This window comes from Leptopilina heterotoma, unplaced genomic scaffold, assembly GCF_015476425.1.
Source record: "Leptopilina heterotoma isolate Lh14 unplaced genomic scaffold, ASM1547642v1 Lhet_42, whole genome shotgun sequence".
NCBI lineage: Eukaryota > Metazoa > Arthropoda > Insecta > Hymenoptera > Figitidae > Leptopilina > Leptopilina heterotoma.
In genome coordinates this window covers 1,698,840-1,719,404 of record NW_025111078.1, presented here as the reverse complement: position 1 = coordinate 1,719,404, position 20,565 = coordinate 1,698,840, and the positions used below count along the sequence as shown (strand labels likewise).

Here is a 20,565-nt window from a genome sequence, read left to right as displayed (position 1 = left end):
AGCAGATCTTATTTGAATATTAGAGTCAATGATATTTCAAAATTAACACAGGGTTTAAATACTGTAATTAAAATTTGTCTCTTCTTGAAGGTGAATAGTATTTTTCAAAGAAATTTTTTGAATGGTTAATCTTTAATTATAATTAGTGTACTATCTTTAATTATTATGTTCATGTGTTAATGAATTTATAGAAAATTACGAAGCAAAAGAAAACGTTACAACCCACATTAAAAATGATTTGTAATTTACACAATCGAATATTATTTATGATGAAAGAAGATCCAAACACAAATCCACATTAAATTTGTAATTTACACTATCGAATATTGCTTAGGATGAAAGAAAATCCATCATCGATTATAATTTCTATACAGAAGTACAGAGTTGAATAATTCCGTTGGCGCCATGTGAAGAATGCAGAGTTCCATAAATAAGAAACATGGAATTCGAAGATAGAACAATATCATACCAGATTTCAAGTTTCACTTTACTCTGAAACGAATTGACATTCTGACTCTCCAATTGAAATATTCATCGATTCTCGGTAAATCGATAAGCAGAGAGGATAATGGCCTCTCATCAGCATGCGAACCATTCGGCAATGCTGACGCTAACGAAGAATATGCACCATGTAGAGATGATTGTTTGGTATTGTTGCTTCCACATACCATGTTCCCCAGCAGAAATAGTAGGTTGTAGTTTATGATAACGTTGTATTCGTCATATATACATGTAGACGATTTCCAAAAGAATTACAGCAAAAAAAAATGCAAGATAAAGGAAACATTTGTATCTGTGTTTGTGTGAGATTTGACGATGTTTGTCAGTATGAATTGTGTGGCTCTCACCCACAGTCATTCGTGACGTGCTACTAGGAATATCAGAGCGACAAAGTGGGATATTCGTTCTACTAAACTCAGAGGGATCCCACCGTCGCCTTTCACGTCCAACGTGCGCTTGTATCCGGCTTTCGATATATCACATCCCCTGGAATCCAATTGGGTCAGGTCTGTATTCACTGGAGGGCTGCGAAGGGAGGAAACACACTGTTGACAACTCTCTGTCTTCAGTGCACACACTATTATTGTTTTATCCCTCATCGATGTCTACAAACGTTAGATTCCACTCATTCATCATCATTAGGAAACAAACCATTGCAAGCATATAAAACAGTCTTGCCAACATTTCCTCTAAATAACAGGAAACATTCTCCAAACATTTTTCTTCGGAATACAATATTATTTAGTTTCAGCTTCATCAGTGGACAAGCAGTTGAACTGATGATGAACTGAATTGATGTCATTGAAAGAAGCATTAAAAATTTTAGATAGTAGAAAATTTCGAAATGCTAAAAAGTACATTTTTGACCCAACTGATCATCAATCGGCAAATCATCATCATCATCATCATCAACTTGTCGAATTCGAGGTGATGAAAGGTCTGGATCCAGAATTGAAGTTGGCTTCTGGTGGTGTTGAGAGAGCACAGGCCAACGAATTCGACATTAACACAGTAGACAAGCATATTCAAATAAAAACATCTTCTATTCGTTGGCACACCCAGGAAAACAAACGACGAACAGCACAATTCAAAAATGCCCACAATCCTTTAAAATATTACAATTATCTGCTACAGATTGATGAATACAGGAACAGAGTTAACCACAGAGACTCGACCAAAAAACATTTTTATTTTTATATCGAATTAAAAAAAGATCCATACATTGGGGACGAGAAATTTTATCCTCATTTCCCAACGGACCATCAGTGTCAAAAAACCAAATTCCATAATCTAATAATACAAAAATAAAATCTGTTTATCGAGTTGTAACACGGGGCTGCATTTTCTCTTTTTTAAAACTAGTAACAGACTATCACAGGAAATACTTCCCCTACAAACTGGTCCTGACTGCATTCCTTACGTAACAATAGACAAATAGCTTGACTTTCCCCAAAAGCAGGTACCAAAAGGACAGATTCACTTTGGCTTGCATACGTGCAGCACGGTTTTCTCCGCTTCGTAAAAACAAGTGTATTTTTAAACTTGCTGTCAAATAAATAAAAATATTGTTTTTCTAATAATTTATTTAATAATTAATTTTTCCCGTCACAGAGTCTTGAAAAATAAACTATTTGTTTAAAGAAATTTAATCTCCGGTAAAAATAATTTTAACAGCGGCTAATATTTAGTTTAAATTCTTTTATCGATACCATTAGAAATTGTGCGTGAAATAAGCTTAAGTCAATGATTTATGGTTCCTTCGCAAGTAGATAAGGCACAATCAATGTCTCCTTAAGGATGTTTTACCGCACTCAACCATAAAAGTAATCAATCTTTAATCTTGCTTAGAAGAAAAAAGTCTCTTGTTTCTAGTGAAACACGAACCTATAAAAGCATTCCTTTTCCTCAATATTATTATTTTTCTCAATATATCTTAATCAGATAATTCAAATTGTTTAAATATTTGACAAATTTTATAAACAAATATCAAAATTAATTATTTTTCTTCTCATTATTCCTATTTTTAGTAAAAATTCTACTTTCTCCATGCTAGCATATGAAAAAAAAAGAAAACCACTAGAAGAAAGAAAAAATAATCCACCCGAAAGTTTATCGATTAATAACATAGACTTTCTTTTTTGTTACAGGTGAGTTACAATATTCATAGCGTGAGTAAAAAATGTCTTTTTCTATTTAAATATAACACAAAAACTTTTACTGTTATTATTAAAAAAGTATATTTAACTTTATTCTTTGGATTGATGTATTGGTATTGAATAATTTAATACAAAGAAATAATTTTCTTTTCTTTTTTTATTACAGAAGAGAATAAAAACTTTTAATTAAAGAAAAGTGAAATTTAAAAATATACTCAGAAAAGAAAATTTTCATTTTCAATTACATTGTTTTTAAATTAATAAATCAAACTTTTTTATCTACTGGTAATGTTGTTTTGAAGTAGATTTACAACTATCGGTAATGAAAAATACAATATTTAATATACTGAAATATTTAATTTGCTTGTTAAAAGTAAAATCCTATTTTAATAATGCAAAAGTTGGAAAGAAAGAAAAGTTGTCTTTTTTTATTAATAAGAGATAGAAGAAACTTGTTATGAAAAGGATTCAGAATTTCTTTTTCAAATATTTTAAGTGAAATTAAATTTAAAACTAATTTATTATATATTTGAAAAAAAATTATAATTTTCTAGTATCTAATTAGTGATCCCAAAAATCTCTGAATGATAAGTTTCAGGAAAATTTATCCTTTGTAAAGTGGATAATTTGCTATCGACTTATTTCCCTTTTTCCCCTCGCTCTCACTATTTAGGTTCAAAATTTGCTCCTTAACTTGGCTAGAGAAGAAGGTGAAGATTAACACCAAGCCTCGAATCCTCGGGGAGTTGTTGGCCGTGCGTGTTCGATTGGTATTTTAATCGATATAGCTCTCGCTAGCCCAGGTTCTACTAACCCCGAATCCAGTGATCCTTTATTTTTTTATTCTCAAAAGCAAAACCAATTGCTTTCGCATTGTAGAAAACAATACTGATCCTGACCTTCTGTAACTTCATTTCTAAAATCTTATTACAATTTTTTCTAATGGAGAACAAGATCCGTATTACATTTTTAAAGACGAAATTTTATTTTTGCTTTTATCTTCCACTGACAAGTTCAATAGATTGAGTTCAAACATTTTCATCTCAATTCCAAAAGTCTAAACTTAATTTACTGGTGAGCTGGAAATTTTAGACAGCATGATATAGAATTAGATTAAATACTATCTATTTATGAAATACTGAAGGAGGAATTATGAATTTGAAGCAATGCTGCAATTACAAGGCACTCAAATACTGGTTCGTAATAATTATTCTGAAATACAAAGAGAAAGGTATAATTACATTGCCATAAAAATGTATTTTTAGTTGTTAATGCTAATTTTGTTTATTTTAGTTGCGACGAACAAAACCAAGATTACGTTAGTATACACAGGTTATTCTGAAAACAGGTCATACTAATAAAAGTTGTTTCTCATTCATGCTGCGTTGCTACAAAAGGGGTTTTCAGTTACAACAATGATTGTACAGAAATATTAAAATACACTTATTCCCATTCCTAGAAATACAAAGTCGACAGTGATAATGTTGAAGATAAATTCCCCTATCCCTCGCGGCTATCAAACCTTCGACGAATATTTAGATGCACCTAAAATGTTCCTTAGTTATAACGCTAACATATAACCGGTTATTAGAAGATTCTGCTGCTGCCTTTTACGATTTATTAAAACATTATTGTAACCAGGACTCTACTATTTCATTTTTGTGTGCAGTACTTTTTAGACGAATCAAGACTGCGAATAGAATTAAATATCTAATTATTCGATTGGTTAAATTACAAATCATTTTTATTCGAACCAAACTTGAGAATTAGGTTGTTCCCTCTTGGTTCTTCCATCCTGAATGAAAGATGACTAGTGACTGTCAGAAATACACTGACGTGTAACATAATTATGCAACCGGTTATTAAAAGCTGAGGGCACACTTCTGGAAATTCTGCCCGCTTTTTGTTACCTGGGAGACTAAAAATAAAAATCAAATCAATCATTTAAAACCTTGAGATGTGGAGTTATGGAATACGACTAGACATGGCAATTTTAAGACCTTTAGCAGTATATTTAGTAAAATAGATGAAGAGGTACATAAATATTTAAGCAGCAAGAAGGAATCATCAGAGAACGTTCTAATATAGTGTCCATAGTATGAAATATTTAAACATGATATAAATATCTTTCGAATCATTTTAATTTCAATATGAAGGTTTTCCTCTTCCTGCAAAGTAGGAGTGTTTGTCGTTTTTTCATCCACAAACAGCATTTGCTTGACGAGGTCGCAAAAGTCTTTGGTCCATCTTTTACCGTGCTGTAAACAACCTTTGGTTGTAAGACATCTTTGCAACTTCTTCTTCTTCTTCTTCGACATTTTGAAGATTTTAAACATACTACAAGATTTAGATTTTTATTGGCGACATTTTTAGTTCCAAGTACTCCGAAGCCTTTAATTACCGTTACAGAATAATATTTACTTCCTCTTTCTAATGAATATAAACCTTCTATTATGACCTCTAGCATTGCAAGGTGTTGTAATCTAATCTAGAATTCCGAACACGATCTTGAGTTTCCTTAACGAGAATTGGCACCTAAGTCGAGACCTATTGAACCTAAAGTCCTTCACTTGTAAGAAAGTCAACCTATTTAACGACCTGTCCTTCGTAAGTCCGGTATTGTGTCTACTAATAAGTTGTTGACTCGGTTTCAGCCAACAGAAGCTAAAGCTAACATGTTTGACCTCAGCAAACCTCGGACTTGTGTTTTGACACTCGACCCACACTCTTCGATCTGATAATAATTTGTAAATTGGTTTCATTATTGTTTATCAAAAATGCTCTTTCAAAATATTGTCACGTCATCGCGACGTACTTTATATTTATAAAATACTATTTTGTAATAATATTCTAAGTGAGAATCTGAATCCTTATTTTCTTCTAATCGAAGCAAGTATTGATCAGAAGTCTTTGTCTGGATAGCAGATGCCAAATATGGTCATGTGTATTTTGTCATTCTTCTATTGGTTACCGACTTACATGGAAAAAAAATTTTATTAGATTGACCCAAAGGTGATAAAAGTGGATGGTATGACGTAGTTCCCTTTGCAAAAGAAACTTATAAAAGGTGACACCCTTGCGGAATTAGTCAGTCCAGGAATCGCCACCAAGTTAACTAGTCGTGTACTACCCCCAAGTGTCATCTTCGTGCCATTCCAGCAATCGCGACCAAGTTAACTAGTTGTGTATTGTCATCGAGTTTATTTTTCGACTCCAGTTCCAAAAATCTCTTCAAGCACCAAGTGAATTCTTCAACTCTTGTCTTCGTCAAGTTCATTCAAGAAGATTAGGACTGCATTACCTTGTCATCAACGTGAAATCAATAATTCGGTCACTCCTAGGCTGAAGGGTGTTTTATCTAATTTACTTTGACACCTGGACTCTAAACCTTTCACTTTGGCTGGCCCGAAAACAATTTGAGGGAAATCTACTGCATTCTCTGTTTCCGCTAGACAACGTCATTTCTTCAACCTAACACTGAAGGAGGTATCGCTTGTTGCCTCCATTAAAATTCTCGATTAATACAAATTTCTAATTTTGTTTCAGTGTCCCTAAAGACATCTGGATCTACTCTTTCTCTCTGATTCTAATTGTAAAGGATTCAAATAAAAACTTTAATAATTTAATTGCAGAAGGAATATTATTTTTCTTTATCTAAACCTTCTTCTAAACTTTCATACATATTTACGATTATGTATTTCTTTTTTAATTTCTGGTGTGTATTATTTAAATGGCATATAGGTATAAACATATATAAACTATGATAGTATGTATTTACTTGGTAGTGTCCACTTTTGTGCCACTGAGACTGTACAGGTAAAAACGGTAAATGGCAAGAACGCGACTTATTCCGCACGCTTTTATGAGAGCCTCGTTAAAAGCTTAGGAAATGCTCTAAAGAGGCTACCCGTTCTGGGTCGGACGGTTGAAGGTGCCGCTTAAAGAGCTTTAAAAAAACGTAAAGTACGGTGTAGCTATGTGTACTTCTTAATGGCTGCGGTGTCAGGGCAATGTACCACACACATTAAAGGGACATATATTTATGTATATAGGTAACATACGCCAGTTGAAAAAACTCAAAGAGCGTGAGTGTAGAAAAAAAAATTCCTGAAAAATTACTTCATCAACATTAATATCAGACGATAGGTTTTTTTAGTGCATCAAACTATGTCATAAGATTATAAATTTATTAAATAAAAATAGATGAAATATACCAATATATAATGGATGAGAAACAAGTTTTTCGATTCTTCAAATACTTGACACAACGTCTTATCATTAAAATGTTTTTCTTTGGTGTCGATTTTTTTTATTTACTCGTCCATCATCTTCTTATCGTCCTATGTCGAGTGAAATAGTTATTGAGGCAAGTCGCAAATGTTTAATGAGTACATGATAATCAGAAATATCATCAATAGATGTCCTCCAATAGATGTCATCAAACAACTCTGATAAATTTCTTTTGCTATATTAGAAATTTTTTAAATACTAATTTTTCTTCTCTCTGCAATAAAACATAACATACTTATTCTCATAAATTTACCAAATCGAAATTTAAACTTTAAAATTAATTAACTTTTCCAAAAGCTAATGAAAAGTTGACGCCAAACTTTATAATTTAATTAGCAATATCTCTTTTTCTATCACTTACTACACATTCATCTCTGACCTAGTAAAACTAAAAATTAATATTATCGCAGAAGAATATTCGAATAATTTTATGAAAACCTATATTTTATCATAAAGTTTTCACTAGACGAGTAAAATAGAACTGTAAAAATTCCCACTAAAATTCTCCAACAGGAGAATAATTTATATATGATATTTCTTCATTCTAAAACATAAATTATATAAGGTATCGATTCTAGAAAATTGGTTAGAAATGGAGGAAAAATAATAATTAAATTTCGACTCTTGAAACTGTGAGATCCAGTTAAAATAAAGAATTTTTTTTAACATTTAGGAAAAATAAACGAAGGTATATTTTGCAAAAGTTTAAATCCCATTTAAACATAACGAAAACGTGCTTTGATTAATAAATGCAGCATAAAATGGACACGAAGCTAAACTTACAATTTAGGACAGCTTTGTAAATTACAAAACTAAAATTACAAAAATAGATTTTGTCAAAGTTATGAAAACTGAATTTGTTAAAAATTATTTCACCTACATTACGAATTCTTAAATTAGTTTTCTATATTAGAAATATTAAAATTTTAAATGTAAAGAACTTTAATTATTTCTTCTTAAATTTCTTCATTTTGAATTCAATATTTTTCCGGAGAGTAAAGTCATTGGCATTTTGTGGAATAGAAAAAAGTAAAATAAAAAAAAGTCCAATGTGTACGTGAATTCGGAAACCTGGTGCAATTTACGAGGTAGCACTTGGCTGGCGGGGAAACGCAGGACATATGACAAGTTTTGTTCGAAAAGGTAACTCGTCGGAAAAGTTTCCATAAGTTCTTTCTCGTGCTGAGCGTCAAAATTGAAACATAAAAATCTTTGCAAAAGTCCTTTTTGTGACTTTTCTTGAAAATGTCGAAACGTGAAAAAGTCCTGTTACAGAAAGACAGTGAGAAGAATCTTTCAATACACGGTTGGATTACGTGAAACTCGAAGCACGATTTATACTATAATGTACAATAGGTGCGATAGATAAAAATATACGTGAACTAGGATTATTTTGGTTTTTCAACTAAAGTTTAAACTTTAGTTTAATTAGGTAAAAATCCAAAAATTTCTACAATAAAAACCAATAATTAATTAACTGGTTTGGAAACTTTGGTTCAAATTTTACTGAATTATTTTTTGTCGAATTCAAAATGGGATTCCAGGATTGTAGTGAATTTGACATTAATTTCAACTAATTAATTCAATTAAGCAAAGTTTGGCAAACCCGCAACCACAATGGTTACATTAAATTAAGAAGTTACATTGAATTCTACTATTTCTTTTTCTGTGCAGTACTTTTTGGACGAATTAAGACAACAAATAGATATTAACATCTAATTATTCGATTGTGTAAATTACAAATTCCTTTTAATTCTAAATATACTTGTGAATTTGTTTAGTCCATTTTGGATTTTCGATTATGATTAGAGGATGGCTGCTGACGTCTAATTATTCGATTGGGTAAATTACAAATTTCTTTTTATAAATAAACTTGAGAATTGATTTGTTACATTCTGTTCAAAGGATAACTATTAACTGTTAGTGCAAGTGAATATTAACTTTTTTTACCACCAAATTGATAAAATTTTAATATTTCAAAATATCTCTATTATGTTTGATTGCAAATGAAGCAAGTTTTGAGTTTACTGAAACTACTAAGTTGCTTAATGGTTATTCAAAATTTTAATCGATATTGTAGTCTTGTCGAAAATTTACATGAAACTAATTAATCAAATTATTACCTCTATCATTATAGTAAAGTTATAAAAGCAGTGGAGTATTGTTTGAATTCCAATAATAGTTAATATACATAAGGGTCGTAGTATTTAATAATAATTACTCAATGTTCATTAATCTTTTAAAGACTACACTAATAAATTTCAATTATCTTGAATATTTCAATTTTCAGCTTTTAAGACTTCAATAATTAGTAGATTGAAATTATTCAAACTTTATCTGCTACTCAGGAAATCATAATACGTTGGCTGAATAAGTTATAAAATCTTTAAAGTTAGTGAAGAATTTTTCTTAATTAATTATCAGTCTCAATCTTATTGAATAATGCATAGAATATCTCTGTGTTCAATTGGTTTAATCGATGAAAAAAATATGCAAAATTTGCACTCTGACATAATCTAATTTATTTAGTTATTTCGTAATGACTAATCAAAGCGGAAGAGTTAAAAGTTTATTGACCAGGAAGATAACTTTTCTATTTCCGAACATTCAAATGTTTGACTAAGATATTTAACATTATTATCTTTAAAATGAGAATGTAAAAATTTAGTTCCTAAAAATACATTTTTATATAGTTTATTTGAAATACAATGTTTGGTTTCCTAGAATGTTTAACTTTACTCTCATACTAAAGTGTAAATTGATAAGTCATTTATTTCAATTAAACTTAAAATGCTTTCAGTATTTGAATTTTTGGATCAATAGCTTTTAATTTTAATTCTTTGTTTCTGTTACAGTCTCTCATCATTCGATCTCGAATTTTTAAACTTTCAGCAAAAATAATTAAAATTGAAAAAATTATTTTTAATTACTAGTTCTTCAAAATAATTGGTACTAATCAGAGCGGAACAGTACACTATTTTCACTGCAGAGACGGAATAGGAGACTTCAAAAAATTTATTTGTGGTTAAATACTGGGCTAACTTTGAAGAAGTTATCTGCAAAAACAATTATAATTGAAGAAATTACTTCTAACTACGAGTTCTTCAAAATAATTAGTACTAATCAGAGAGAGTATACTATTTTCACTGCAGAGACGGAATAGGAGACTTAAAAAAAATATTTATTTGTGGTTAAATACTGGGCTAACATTGAAGAAGTTATAAAAACTATTAGATGGATATTTAAAATTTTTAAACCTTCGGGAAAAATTATTTTTCATTTTAAATCGTTGAAAGTAATTTAATCTCTAGAAAGGGTCTATATTTATTTATTTCAAATTACGTTCTATTTTCTGAAAATTGGGGTTGTTTTAATAAGATAATTAAAAATGAACTTTAATGTTAGATTGATTGAAGTTAATATTCCAAAGAACACAAATTTGCATAGAGATCGCAAGTGTGCAAGTCAAAGTTAAGTCTGCCTAATTAGTTCCTAATTCGACGTTAAATCAAGAATATCTTAGAGTTGAAGTTACATAAACCGCTTTCTGAATTTGAGTTTTGGGTTCTTAAACGGTACGTATAATTTTCTAACTGCATTTCCTAACTTTAAAATTTATATCTAAATTTCAAAACGTTAGTGTAATTTTATTAGAAAATGTTTCGTGTAAATATTTAGAAAAACTAAAATGCATTTAAAAACAAACATTTCTAATAGTGTTCAGAAGAATTACGAGAACAAACAAATGAAACCAACCTACAAATTCTATTGTTAAAAAAACCCATTAGAATTGATTTTTCCATTAAGGGGAGACTTCCTGTATTTCCAAATCCAGAGTTAAGTGATAATAATAACACGACAACTTAGCATTTAGGAAAGGGTCACAGGTGAGCAACCTTTACTTCAGTCTAATTAGGAATCAGACTAACAAAAGTTATGTTACCATTAAAGAAACAAATATTTATTTCAAAAGGAATAGAGAAATTTATTACATTATTTGATCAAACAAAATCGTTCAAATTTTCTGCTTATTTATATTTCATCCTCGGTTGTGATTTAAATAAACCTCTTCGCATGCATGAGGAAAATATAAGAATGTTGATTTTACCCCAGGAGCATATTTTTAAAAATTTGCGTTTACATTGAAATCTCAAACTTTTCGAGAGCAATATTGCGTGACGTGTCATTTCAAATAAACGAGCACTTAAGGTGAAATCTTTTCGGATATATGTCAACAATTTACTGATATACTTTCCGTTCTGGGAAATTAAACTTGTTCCATAATATGTACAAGCATGTTAATAAAAAATTCCCAAAAGAAAATACTTCTCAATTTAACATTAAATGATGAAATTAACCACGAAGAGTATTATAGAACAAGGAAGGAGTTTTTGAATTTGACAATGAAAAATTATTCAGTTTAAAGGGCATACTATTGGTGGAATAACCTTAAGTCAAGTGAAGCGAAGAAACAGAGGAACAGCAACTTGAATACAAAATAAGTGTGCAGATAACATTTGCGATTGTAACGCATTGATCCAGTTCATATTTTATTGGCTTCTCTGTCAGGTTCTGAACTAAATTATCAAAGCGAAATGTTCTACCATTGATTCTATTTTGGTATTTGTATTTCCAATATTCGAAGAAAAATTCTGAACGAAATAAAATTTTTATTTTAATCACAGAGGTGAAAATTCTACAGAGGAAACTGCGGCAAAGTACATAACCTAGAATTTTGAAAACAAAATGATCATCAGTTACATTCACGAGGTTCTTTTCTCCTAACATTTAATAATCTAATAACATTGAAAAATTTATTTGTGGTTAAATACTGGGCTAACATTGAATAATTTACAAAATTATTTGATAAACAATATTGAGACGTTTTATTATGATTGACGTCACCGTAGTACTAATCCGAAAACATTTTTTTCGTATTTAAATTTTGCTCGTAGTTTTAAATTTAAAGTAAATTAGGTTTCTTTGTATTGTTTTTGTTAATTCTTCTACACTTGACAGAAGTTCAATTTGAACCTGCAGGCAGATTAAAAATTAAAATTTTTAAAAATAATTCATATTTGTATATTGCGTGTCAATAATTGATAAGAATATTTATAAAATTGAATAAAAATTACACTGAATCGGGGTTTTAATTTAAATCTATCTCTGAATTAATTCTATTATCATTTTGTCCAATTATTTTTGCGTTTGATTAACGCGATATTAAACGTAAATCTTTTAAGAGCTGTCGATACCATTTTTCAGTGAAATTTAATTAATTTCTTTTTAAAATTTGCAAGATTATTAAATAATATTATATTTTTTTATATAACTATAGTATTAATTTAAATGTTAGTTCTATATTATTCTGTGAAAAATTTTTTGAACACTTTTTATGAATTTTAAAATTCTGTTTTCACTGTTCCATTTTTTTCATTTTAATTGTATTATTCGCTTTTGGAAAAAAAGGAACGTTATGTTATAAAACGTTGAATGAATTTTGTGGTGGAAAGTCCAGTAACATCAGAATGCTAACGAGCTAAAGTTGTTTCATAAAATTGATTTTAAACATTTTGAAAGGGATTTTGGTAGCGAAACAAGCTGGCACTGGGATCAGTCGGAATTTATCGTTTCGATAAGGGTTCTTCCGTGCGAATTTTCAGCATGCGAATTTCGGAGAATATCACCCTCAACGACCGTACAACACTTCGCGGTTTGGCTCTAGTGCAAGGTGTTGCTTGTTGTGGTACGATCTCTAAAATAAACAGGTGCTATATTACCGATCGCAAATGGAAATCTTCTATCTAGTTAAAGGAAAAAAATTCTCCTCTCTTCAAAATTTATTACAGTCAAAATTTTCAACAAAAAGGTATAAGCATTAAAAATTTTAAGAGTATGCCATCAAAATATGTAAATTGGAGTACGCAGACAACTTTAAAAATCTTCTAAAATCCAATACTTTAACTCTTGAAAACTTTTCAGATTTAACAAACATTCCTATATTTAATATCATACCCTATACGTACACACATCTTTTTCAGAAAGTTCATTGAGCGTATAAAATTCATATTCGTTTGCACATGAAAAGATTTAACGGACATGTAAATCAAGAAGTAACTAAAATATGGATGTGGATTTTAGTTGTTGAATAGTATCGGAAATATTTCCTTTTTGAAACAAACTCTTAAAAAAAGAAAGATAATAACATAGTTTTTATAGTGTTTCGATGTGCATAGAACGAAAAAAAAGTAAAATCTAGTGGATGAAGGTTTTCAAGTTATGTTCTGCTTTCATTAGCATACAACGTGATAAAAAATTGCTGCCTTTTTTGTCAAGAATAAATAGAGTTCGACCAGAAAAAAAGAGGAACTAGAAGTGCAGTAAAAGATGAGGATAGAGTGCTACATGAAGACGAATGGTTAACCGATAGCCTAGGGTAGACAAACTAGACGGTAACATGCAACCACCAACTTACTCTCAGGTTACAGTTTTGTAAAACCAAGAAATATCCTCTCCAACTATACATACATATACACATATATTCCATGCCATGAAATATAAATCTGTCTTTCGAGTGAACTAGAAAATGAATACACATATTTCTTTCAAATATTACCATAGCACTCAAAACCGAATTTCGCCATTTCATCGTATTTGAAATTTGTAAGTAAACAAAATATGTATTATGACAAATTTATTTACTTCAAAAATTCCAATTTGTATTTCAATTATTGTTGGAGGAAAGTTAATGTTTTTAAACTAATTTCAAGATAGCCCAGTATTTAACCACAAATAACTTTATAGTGTTAGGTGATTATCTTCCTTCTTATTCTTATTGTTTTTCTATATGTATCAACTAATTTGATAACATATTCAAAGTTAGCCCAGTATTTAACCACAAATATATTTTTCAATGTTATTAGATTATTAAATGTTAGGACAAAAGAAACATGAAAATTTCCTTTGTCATATAGATGAGGATCATTTTATCAGCAGCAGTTCATTAAAGGGTCGAAATAAGTACAAGGTGGAGGTCCACTTTTCGAAAAGTAATAGAGGGTTTAAAGAGCCTTATCTTATGAACGAAACCGTCGAAGATACGAGAAAACGTAGTCGCGAAAGGAAATGTTCTTCGAAGATCGACCCAAGTGATAATCTCTAATTAAACTCGAGTATTAGAGTTGGGAGACAAGATAGATATATCATGAGCCATGAACTATATAAAGGTGTCTGATGTACTTTAGCTGTGAATTTCCCAAGTCATTATAAGTTAAGCCTTTCATGTGTAAATCCTTAATTACATCACTTAAAGATAATGACGAAATTATCATGAAATTTGTCATACATCGAAAGGATTTAACTTTATTAATTCAATTTCACTTCTTCCGCAAAAAAATATTATAACATGGTTTGTTACAAAATTATTGTTGAAATGTTAATTATAATTCTGACTGTTAGAAAAAAGACGAACAATTTATTATATTCTTTGCGTGACAATAATTATCACGTCACAGGATTATTATTCTTTTTGTCCGCATAAAGAACGATTGTCGGCTTTTGTGTTCATTTATATGAATGTCGTGAATATTTGACGAGTAAAAACTAGAATTGATAGAACTGAGTAATTCATCAGAATAATGCAGAAGACCAAAAGGGAAATGAAAATGTCGAGTAAAATTGCAACGGAGGCGTTTAATTTCAGCGAATGGTAAGGTAGTGTTAATTTAACGGAAACAAAACACTGGATGCATTGTCAGTTGTGTTCGAACATGCGTCCAGTGCGGTCCCAATTTCGTTTGGACATTTTATTAAAATTCATGAATTACACGTACAAACAGTGACACGTCATTAGAGACTCATTCATTACGGTTCTGTCGCGGACAAATTTACGTAATTCCGCGTTCGATGGGAATGGATGCAATCACATTGACCACATACGTTGGATAAACGGTTGCTCTGCTCTTCGGTAATTCAATCGTTCAATTTACCTTATATTTATTCAAATAATAATAATTCTTTCCTTATGTTAATATTAGTGTTTTTTTTGGAAAGGACCTCTTGTAAATTAAATATTTTTAAAACTTCGGTGATCGATAATATAAATTAGAAACACGTTCAATTAGTTTTGGTATGTTAATAAGTTAACAAGCAAAAAATTGCATTTTTACAAACTCGACAAAACTAATTTTCCTTCAATTTCAAGAAAGTAAAATCTAACGTCGACTAAATCCGCAGGAGCTAAGTTTTCTTCCATTTTCTTGAGAACTGGGTTACTTTTTCAATGTGGTCTTTACACTTTAATTTAACGCTACAATTACTTTTGAACAAATTTTCTGTTTCTCTTTGTCTAGGAAAATTATTCTTTTTAAAAATATTTTCTTTCATCTATTTATTTTTGTAAAAAATATACCACATCGAGTAATTTATAAATAAAAAATTTTAACATCCGTTTTTTAGAAATAAAAATTTTTATTATAGGTTTTTATCAATTTAAAACTTTAATAATTGTACTGAATAACGAGATCGATATGTATATGTTCCCAATTGAATAGACCGTTAATTATGAACTATTTATTAATAAATTATTCAGTTCTCTAAATTCGATTATTTTATTATTAGAGGTTTGCAGTGAATATTTCAAAATTAAACAATTGGGTTAATTGTAATTACTTTCTTCTGTATCTATAGTTTTTTAAAAAAAATTTTGTTACATAACTAAGAACTCGTGAACAAAATAAGAAAATAAAATTCTGTAGATCATTCATTTAGATAATTTCATTCATAAGAGCTTACTACAATATCTTGGAAAGAAGATCTTATCTGTTAATTTAGTTTGACGCGTGCTTCATTGTTAGAAAATCGTTAATTTGCAGACAATGTGTCTTTAAATCTAGATAAATAGTTTGCATATTTCATTTATTTTTTATAACTTGTAGGTTTTAAGTTTTAAATTACAGTAATATAAATAAAAACTTACCTTGTGTTTGTCACTTTTTCACTTTTAATATACTTCTGTACTTTTTGACACTCTTGACATATGAACAGAGAAAATGAACCAGTAGCAAGCGCCATCACTATGATTTCTGACCAATAGCGACCGTCATCATGGTATTCCAGAAACGGTCAGTTTTAAAATTAGATATTAAAAGAATTTATTTGAACCATTATTGTTAAAGAAAAGTTCAAAATTATTAAAGAAAGAATATTTATTATTAAAGTTACACTTTATAGTATAAGTGTTAGGATGAGACTGACTGATTATTCTTCCTTTTCTGGATTCCTCGATGGGCCCCTCTCCTCTGATGTGGACAATAACTTTATACCTGTAAAATAAAGGAACATTCCGGAGAGGGGGATTATACTTTCAGGTCATATTTATTTTCATTAGGTATGAAGATTAGAATTAGTTATACCATTGTAAAGGTGGTTTCATCAACAATTACTGACGTCTAGACATGTGCACAAGGGTGCAAAAAGATAATCAAACAAACAATAGACAAGGGTCTCAGTAAAAGTATAATAGACATGGGCAATGTTATCAATTCAATGTTAACCCAATATTATAGAGAACGTAGTAACATTTTTAATTTATTATTTTCATTCTACCACTAACTTTAAAAATTCCACTAATTCTGTGTCAAAAAGAACACAAAGAATCAGAAAGTGAAATTTAACAGTATGAATTAATTTGTGAGAATGAGGTTTCACGCATTTTGGGAAACTCCGAGAGATATTGGAAGCCCATTATCAGGATGTGCATTGTAATTGGTAATAGTTAACTAGAGTAAGCACTTATGCGTCATGGTTAAAATGACGTCATTGATGTTGAAGAGAACTTGAATGGGATTTATCTGCCAAAAACATGAAACCAGTTACGACTTGTACCGAACATGTTATCATTTGAGATATGTTGCTTATAACATCCATTAGAGCAGCCATGTGAATTCGATATCTACTTTATTGACTCGTGTTCATTTCGTTCTGACCTAATTGTCAAACCACAATTTAAGGGACATTTCAAAATTAGCCTAAAAAATGTTTAAAAACTGGATATAAATTAAATATTCATAACAAAAACGCCAGTAATGTAAATGTGTAAAAAAACTTTTTTTGTGAAAATAAAAATTTAAAATAATATCAAGCTTTGCCATTTGTCTCATTTTATCTCTCTTAGAAATTTACGACAATTTTAATAGAATTTTAATTTAAAGTGGAAATTAAAATTTAAAAGTTACCTTATTTAAATAAGAAATATGAGTAATAAGCGGACGTGGAGCGTTAATTTTTTGTTAGTTTTGGATGATATTAAAATAGTATCTCGTTTTAAATTCAAAAAAATTTTTCCTGATGAAAATTGCTTTAATTTCGAATCTTAAATGCAAGTTTCAATTAAAGTGTGCATTTTTTAAAAAAATATATATTCAAAACGTAAAAATTCTTTTTACCCTGGTATATGTAACACCTTTCGTTAGTAGAAAAAATAATGGAAAAGTGTATTAGGGAGACATAAAATTGAGAATGTAGATTCAAATTTTCGCGGTGTAACATTCTTTTTTTTCTCTTTCTCCTTTACGTTTGTGTGGTTTAACGAAATGACGAGAAGAGAAGAAAAAGTAAATCCTGGGATGAAGGAGAAGAGCGTACATTCCTCCAACGCCGTAAGGCTTTTCCAGCGAGAGAGCGACCTGTCTCGCCCGATAAATTATTCCTCGGCATATTGCGGTCTCGCTTTAGTCTAACTAGTCATGGAGTGGAGTAATTGGAAAGCTGAATGCCAAAGGGGCGTATCTTTTTTTTAAGAAAGGAAAAAAGAATAACTTTTTTTCCAATCGCTTCACAAGCACAAAAGACTTTCTATAAAAATTTTCTTTCCCCAATTAATTTGTTAATTTTATTCCCTTTTTATTTCATAACCGTATCGTAATTGATTACTGCTTCGATATTTATAATTTATCTGTTCAAAGATATTTAAGGAACACCATAATCCAAGGAAATTTATTTTTGAGATGGGAGGATAAGGAAATAATTTCTAAAATCAATGAGGAAGCTTAAGAATGTTAAAGTGTTGTGAAGTTCAAAATATTAATAACCGCGAGAGAAAGGACGGTCTAAAGAAGATACAATACAGTATCAACCAGGTTGAGGCGATACAAGACTTGAGATAATGGTGACGATCACTAAAGCTGATGTTAATTTTTATTCTTGTTTTAGCATTTTGTAATTTAAAGGGACATAAGTTTATTTGTGGTTGAATACTGGGCTATCAGTAGAAATTATAATATATCACTTTGATCATTGATTTTATGTCGTGTCTAATTAGGAAGAGGGTTACTGTCACTAGAAGTCGAACCCAATGGCGAATAGATAATAGTGACGATCACAAAGCAAATGTTACTATTTCTTTAGTTTTAACACTTTGTAATTTAATGAAACAAAAGTATATTTGTGGTTGAATACTGGGCTATCAGTTAAAATTATATTATATCACTTTGATCGTTGGCTATATGCTATGTCTAATTAGGAAGAGGGTTACTGTCACTAGAAGTCAAACCCAATTGCGAATAGATAATAGTGACGATCACTAAGCAAATGTTACTATTTCTTTAGTTTTAACACTTTGTAATTTAATGAAACAAAAGTATATTTGTGGTTGAATACTGGGCTATCAGTAAAAATTATATTACATCACCTTAATGATCCCTGCAATAAAAATTAAATAACAATTTCTAATGCGTTTTATATATTTGCCGTAACTTAATCATTACCTTTTAATTAATCGATACAAGGGAAATAGTTTCCCCCTGATTGGAAATTGATTCTTTTGAGGAAATAGAATAGAAGGTAACTGATTTGTTTGTTGCCAAATGCATTTGTTACTTGGACAATGAGCTTGGGCATCGATAGCCTGTGCGAAACATCAAAGACCTTTGCTATCTGCAGTACACAGGCGTTCGGGTGTTTCCGAAGATGTGCATGCCGGTGCACAAAGCAAGTAGAACTGCCACACAAGCAAAGTACTCTACTCTAGCTCCACTTTGATAAATAGATTCCCCTCTTGAGTAGACGAATTCTACGAATTCAGCATTGTGTAAAGTGTATTTGAATCTGTGTCTCTCTACTCATTATTATGTAAAACACGAAATATCAAACATTATTCCACTGAAAATGAATTACGTAAATGAATTCTCCTTTAAATGAGTCATATTTAAATTAATATCATTATATTAAAATGTTTATAATTTCATTTGAAATGAATAATAACGTGTGCAACACAAAGACGTTTTTGAGACGATTAGTTTATTGTGGTATAAATTTTAGATTTAATTAAGGTGTAGGAAGGTGAAACTATACATCAAACTTGACGATGTAACCAAACTTGAACCCATGAAATTCTGCTCTCTCCAAGGGTACTGTACTGTTAGAAATATGCTATTGGATTTTCAACAACTATTATGTGAAGTGTTACACAGTCGCTCTTGTTGAAATTGCAATAAATATGAAAAGTTTAATTGCATATTTAACAAACCAAAAACTATTTTAGTCATAATACCCGAAAGTGTTTAAAATTAACTTCCTTAGATTTTGAAGAATCTATTTTTGAATTAATGATCAATTAATATATAATTATTTTTGGAATTTTTGCAATAGCCCAGTATCCAACCGCAACTAAACTTCATGTTTGACGAAATTTTTGAAAGGGAAATATTAAAATTAACTTAATAGTGTTATAGTAGAATTGGTATACAAAGTTATGAACCAAAATTACTTTAGATGTGGTAGTTTTGAAGCTTGCTGAAGACGTTAGTCTGGTTAGTCATTCTAAAGCGACGTTTAGAGATATCTCCGTAGATAAACGGGAACTGTGGCTAACGTGACAGCAAGTAGCAAAGCATCAGCGACTCATTGCCTTCCAGGGGTGCCTGTAAACTTCGTTGTGCTACAACTAGCTTTATATACAATGTATTATATCTCGAGTCGGTTGTTTCCCTAATTTATGATATGCATGCAATGTAAACTGCCATAGTTGCAGGGCGAAGGTTTCACCCGTTCCCGGCAGCTGCAACCGCTTGCCGTCACAACGACAGAATTCTAGCTTCTGCAGTGTCGCACTGTATGTATGTACTCTTTGCATACCAATATGTGCTTGTCATACGCATAAGATTTATGTGTGTTGGTCACTGCGTTATTCATAAACATATTTCTTCTTAATTCTCATGTTTATCAAAAAAAAATTTTGTTTGCAAACTTGACACACTAAGATGTTGAAAAATATTAGACACTTTTTTATTTTTGAATGATTCCACTTTTTTGTACCGTTTACCGAAATTCTTATGCTAACAAAGCAAAAATAGCAATTCGTAAAAAATACTTCCTCGTTTTTTTAAATATCGCCCTCGAGCGTTTTTAAAATCGCTAATAAATTCTGTTTGTCGCTTTCAAGCGAGGGCGATATACACACAAAACTTGGGTAACTCGTTTATCTCGATGGTAACCTGAATGGCATGTAACTAACGATGCAGTTCAACGGGTTTTGGACCTTTTAGGTCTTGTAGCATTGCTGATAGGATATTCGTGCAATCCATAGTTGTCTCCGATTAGCTATTGTTTATTTTATCTT

At 30.4% G+C, this 20,565-nt stretch overlaps 1 protein-coding gene across 6 annotated transcripts in view; it reads left to right on the top strand.

The window, feature by feature from the left end:
- Window positions 1-20,565, top strand: part of LOC122506435 (lachesin-like) — a 333,080-nt gene that overhangs the window by 230,448 nt on the left and 82,067 nt on the right. The gene's annotated exons all lie outside the window — the stretch shown is intronic.